The sequence below is a fragment of the Carica papaya genome, chromosome 3, assembly GCF_054855325.1.
Source record: "Carica papaya isolate Zhongbai chromosome 3, ASM5485532v1, whole genome shotgun sequence".
Lineage (NCBI taxonomy): Eukaryota > Viridiplantae > Streptophyta > Magnoliopsida > Brassicales > Caricaceae > Carica > Carica papaya.
The window spans coordinates 14714767-14720766 of record NC_142311.1 but is presented as its reverse complement, the minus strand read 5'-3'; positions in this window follow the sequence as shown (position 1 = coordinate 14720766).

Genomic DNA, 6000 nt, shown 5'->3' with positions numbered 1-6000 from the left:
ATCTTTTTTGATATGTTTCATTATCGAAGGTAATCACTTGGTCAATCACCACTTCTAGGGGTGTAGCAATACTCTTTTGAGCGAACATCTTCGATTGCTTTTTGCTAGTAGCCATTGTCCTACAATTAAAATAAAACTATTTAAAGTGGGGTACAATAGAACAATGAGACTACAAAGCATACCCATAAGAATCATGTTGGTGTTTCTTAAAACATAGAAAAATTAGATTAACATTAGGTATTTTGTATGTAAGAACAACTCCTAAAGCACTAAATAGGATTAATATAACTTCATCAATTAGTTCCATAAACTTAACTTGATTAATAATGTGAAAAGCATCAAGCAGGGCACCTATAATACAACACTACCCAATTCGGGTTCAAGAGCAATTATACAACTTAGAACCCTAAATTTAAATTCATGGCATAATTGGGGCAAAATTAAACATCAGTAACTTTCCCAAACAAAACCCATATCAACTCCACCAACAATGCACAAAATAATTACCCAAAACCATGAGAAATTGAAATTGAAAAGTGAACCCTAGAATTGAAATTCATGGCACAATTGGGGAAAAATCAAACATCAACAACTAATCAAAACAAAACTCATATCAATTCGACCAACAATTCACTTAACAATTACCCAAACCCATGAGAATTCAAAATTGAAAAGTAAACCCTATAAGTGAAGAATAAACATGAGAAAGGGGAAGAAGCTTACCTTATGATGTGAATTCCTCAATTAAGTGCAAAGAGATTGAGTGAGTTTTGAAAAAAAGGGATTTTTTTTTGTGATAAAGTGAAGAACAATGAGAGAGAGATTGGGGTTGGAGAGGGTGCATGGTGGAAAAGAAGAGGAAGATAAAAGGAGGTTTTATACATGGGTTCAAAAGAGCCCGTGTTTTTTTTTTTTAAGAAAACACACGCAACACAACCATGTGTTAAAACGACACGGATGTGTGTAAAACAACATGAGCATGTGTTAGAATGACACAAGTGTGTGTAAAACAACATGAACGTGTGTTAGAATGACACGAGTGTGTGTAAAACAACATGAACGTGTGTTAGAACGACATAGGCATGTATTGCATCTAGGAATTACAGAAACGATAATGGCTTAACCCACGACCGTGTCTTGTTCATATGGGAGACACAAGGACATATGCACTTGACACACGATCATGTGATAAGTATTGTTTACGCTAAAATTCTGTTTCTCCTATCAAAAGTGACTTTAAATTTACTACTTAACAAAAATTCCTAAATAACTAAAGTTTGGGGAAAAAAACAAACATAAATATACATATCTAGGTTGCCTCCCAGTCAGTGCTTGTTTTCTGTCCTTAGCTTGACGTAGCAAGTGTCTTTAAGAGTCAACAAGAGGGATAATAATGGTCATAAGCTTCTGCATTATATGGTTTTAATCGTTGACCATTAACCTTAAAAGTATCTTTATCTAGGTAAGTTACTTCAATCGCTCCATTTTCCACATCTGAGTAATTGTGAATGGACTCGACCTGCAACACACTGCAAAAATTTGTGCTTAATTTGTAATTGTGAATCCTTATTTATTCGGGCCCTAAGACCACTTAAAATCTTTAATTATTTTATAATTTTAATTTTTGGATAAATATCGTATTTCATAATTTAAATTCATATTTTTAATTTATTTAAACAATTCTTAAAATTTATATTTTTATTATTTCATTGTAAAAAAAAAATTTGTCATTGTTATTTAAAAATAAATTTTAAGGAGAAAAAGACAAAGAAAATGTCGAAATCCAGCGAGAAGGGTCCCACCTGCGTGGGCATCCCACGCTGCACTCGCGGCAAGCACAGGACGTACGGACAATGTGCACGTCCCGTTTGCGCAAGGCACAAGGCCCGATTTGTGCGCGCATCCCATCACACACAAACTGGCGTAGTTTGCGTGCGAAGACGGGCGCAGTCCACGCAAAGACGAGCGCAGTCCGTGCGAGTCCCATTGCGCGCAGATAGGCTCATCTCTATGCGCCCTGTGCATGCGCCATCCACGCAGTAGGCCAGCGCGGTAAGCTTGCTCGCATGGGCCTGCACACAGTAGGCCTGTGCACGGCCAACTGGGCCAACATGTTGCTACCTCGAGCAGTGCACGCTACTGATTGGGTGGCGAGCCACCGTCAGCTTGGGTGGTGTACCGCCGTCATTTAGGTGGCGTGCCTCTATTTTTTGCACCGCCACCACGTCACGTCATCTGTCCGTCGGTCACATCCATCAATCATCACATCACCTATTTTCTCATTGACTTTCTCTCTCCTCACCAGATTTTGTCACTTGGCACAGATTCGACGATCCACATTTTTTATAAATAGGGACACTCCCTTCACCATGTCCTCATCACTTCCATTCAATTCTTCCATCCTCCAAGAGCTTAGAGAGAGAGGAAGAAGAGAATAAGAAGAAAAGGTATAGGAAACTTCAAATTTTCAGTAAGAAATTTAGTATTTACTTTTAAACATTCTGAGAAGCATTTCTAGAGCCAAAATTATGAAGCTTGAATTTATAATTTTCATGATTATGTTTAAATGTCTAAAAGAAGTAAAGTTTACTTGATAATGTATGTTATATGATCGTACATAAACTTGATAGGTTGCATGTAATTTAAATGATATAATTCTTGAGATCAATTACTTGAAAAGTGAAAAGGTGATTAAGCATGAAATGGTCTGAGAAAGATGTATGTGTATTGACATGCATAATTTATAAAGTATTTCGTTAGATTTTTATCTTTAAGGAGTTTCTGTTTCTCCCCCGTCTGGTCTGAAAAGATGTGAGAGGATCGCTCTCTGTGGATGATGGTGTACCCTCTGACGAGAGTGGTGACGCAATATTTTTGTAAGGGTTACCTTTGCGAAGTACGACCGTGACCGTAGATTATCTGATAGGACCACTATGGTTGGCACGGCCGTAGTCATAGATCGTATCATGGTTTAAAAAGCCGCAAATGTGTTGTTGCTTTAGCAAGCCACAAATTACTGTTATATCTAAACTGGTCACTCTACATGGGTAGTCAGAAATTCATATTTGCCCTCAGTAAATGGAAGTCGGAACGACTTTGCGAAAAAATGACACGAAAAAATGTGCAAATCATGATTTATTTGATTTTCTCTATTATCAACATGATTGATTTAATTGATATGACCATGACATGATAGATTGATTTCTTCTTTAAGTAAACAAATTGTTTTCATAATTTTAAAAAAGACCCTGATGTGACTCCTGATAATAAGTATTGATGACAAAATTACTCACATTTAAAACCTTATAATATTATTTAAATATTATTTTTTTTACTAAATATATGGAACTCACCCATTTCCATGTCCCACTCCAGATGAGGAAGATAGTGAGGAACCAATCGCTGACCTACCCCTTGAAATTTATGAGGATCTCGTGGATCTATAAACCTTGAGTGCATAACTTATCCCGCACTCTGATGAGTCCTTTCACATAGTGAAAAAAGTAGGTCTTTTTGTATTTTGATATTTTGTATTTGATTACCACTTCTAGCCTCGGTTATATGTGTAATTAGAACTCATTATTTTATAAGAAGTTTGTAATAAATTGCTCCACTGTATAAAATTAACTACTATACATTCGTAATCTGTTTTTATATCTGGCACCCTTATGCCTTAATTAGCATTTGGAATATCACACAACCACCTTAATTGTAACTCGCCCGGAAATAATCTAAGTCGAGAGTTGAAGAGGAACACATATTGCCCAACCTTGAAGTTCTGTTGCAATATGTGTCGATTATGCCACTTCTTTATTCGTTCCTTTTAGATCTTTACATTCTCATATGCATTAAGACACAACTCGTCTAGCTCATTAAGTTGAAGGGCCCGATGTTTACTTGTAATTTTCAAATTGAAGTTTAGAAATTTTAATGCCCAAATGCTTTATGCTCTAACTCTACCGGTAAGTGACATGACTTCCCAAAAGCAATCCTATATGGAGGCATACCAATAGGAGTTTTAAATGCAGTCCTATAAGCCCATAAAGTGTCATCAAGTTTCAATGCTCAATCCTTTCTAGTGTGTACAATAGTTTTCTCAAGGATCCTTTTTAATTCTCTATTAAAGATTTTCACTTGGCCACTAGTTTGAGGGTGATAAGGCGTAGCTAATTTATGTTTCACACAATATTTAGCTAGAAGGTTTTCCAATTGTGTGTTGCAAAAATGTGTACCCCTATCACTAATTAAAGCTCTTGGTGTACCAAACCTAGTGAAAAGTCTTTTTCAAGAATTTGCAGACTATTCTAGCATCACTAGTAGGAGAAGAAGCTTTGACCCATTTAGACACATAATTTACAACAACTAAGATATACTTATTACCATAATAACTAGGAAAGGATCCCATGAAATATATTCCCCACACATCAAAAATCTCACAAACAAGTATGTTGTTTAAAGGTAACTCATGTTTTCTCGAAATATTACATGTTTTTTGGCATTCATCACATGACTGAACATACCTTTAGGCATCTTTAAATACATTAGGCCAATAGAAACCTGATTAGAGCACCTTTGTTGTAGTTCTTGTGGCTCTAAAATGCCCTCCAGCTTCTTTAATGTGACAGAATTTAAGGATCTCTTCAATGTCATGGTCAGGGATGCATCTCCTTATCACTTCATCTGCATATATCTTATACATGAATGGATCCTCCCAAAAGTAATTCTTAATATCATAAAAGACTTTTTTTTTGTTGGTAGAAAAAATTACTTGGGACAATTTTAGCAACAAGGTAATTAGCAAAATCCGCATACCAAGGAGACTTACTTACCTCAACCATGTATAGTTTTTCATTCAAAAAATTATCGTTGAATGCATCTTCATGAATTGTTTTGTCTTTTGGATTCTCCAACCAAGAGAGATGGCCTGTCGTTAAGCTTTTAACTCCCTTCTTGTCCTTGATCTCCAAATCAAATTTTTGAAAAAGTAGAATCCATCTAATTAATCTCGATTTTACATGTTGTTTAGCTAGGAGATGTCTTAATGCTGAATGGTCTGTAAAAACAATCACTTTAGATAAAATAATATAAGATCTAAATTTATTAAAAGCAAAAACTACAGCTAGTAACTCTTTCTCGGTTGTTGTGTAATTCTGTTGGGTGTCTATTAGAGTCTTGCTAGCATAATAAATAGGTTGGAAGTATTTACTCCTTCGTTGTCCTAAAATAGCTCCAATTGCATAGTCACTCGCATCACACATGATTTCAAATGGGAGGTCCCAATCCGGTGCCACCATGATGGGTGCATCGATCAATTTTTTCTTGAGAGTCTCAATGCCTCCATACATTGCTCGAAGAAGTGGAAGGGCACCTCTTTCTGCAAAAGGTTTGTTAATAGGCATGCTATTTTGGAGAAGTCTTTTATGAACCTCCAGTAAAACCCTACATGGCCTAAAAAACTCTTTACTGCTTTGGCTGAAACTGGTGGTGGCAGCTTCTCTATTGTCTCTATCTTTGCCTTTTCCACCTCAATCCCCTTGTGCAACACCTTGTGACCTAAGATTATTCCTTCCCCTACCATGAAATGGCACTTCTCCCAATTGAGCACCAAATTGGTCTCCTCACATCTCCTTAATACCTACTTAAGATTGCCTAAACATACATCAAATCAAGTACCAAAAATAGAAAAATCATCCATGAATACCTCCATAGTTTTCTCCACAATATTGGTGAAGATTGCCATCATACATATCTAAAAATTGGCTGGAGCATTGCATAAGCCAAAGGGCATCCTTCTATAGGCAAAAGTGCCATAAGGACATGTGAATGTTGTCTTCTCTTTATCCTCCGATGCAATGGAAATCTAAAAGTAACCCAAATATCCATCCAGAAAATAGTAGTAAGCATAACCTGAAAGTCTCTCCAATATTTGATTAATGAAAGAAAGTGGAAAGTGATCTTTTCTTATAGCATCATTAAGCTTCCAGTAGTCAATGCATATTC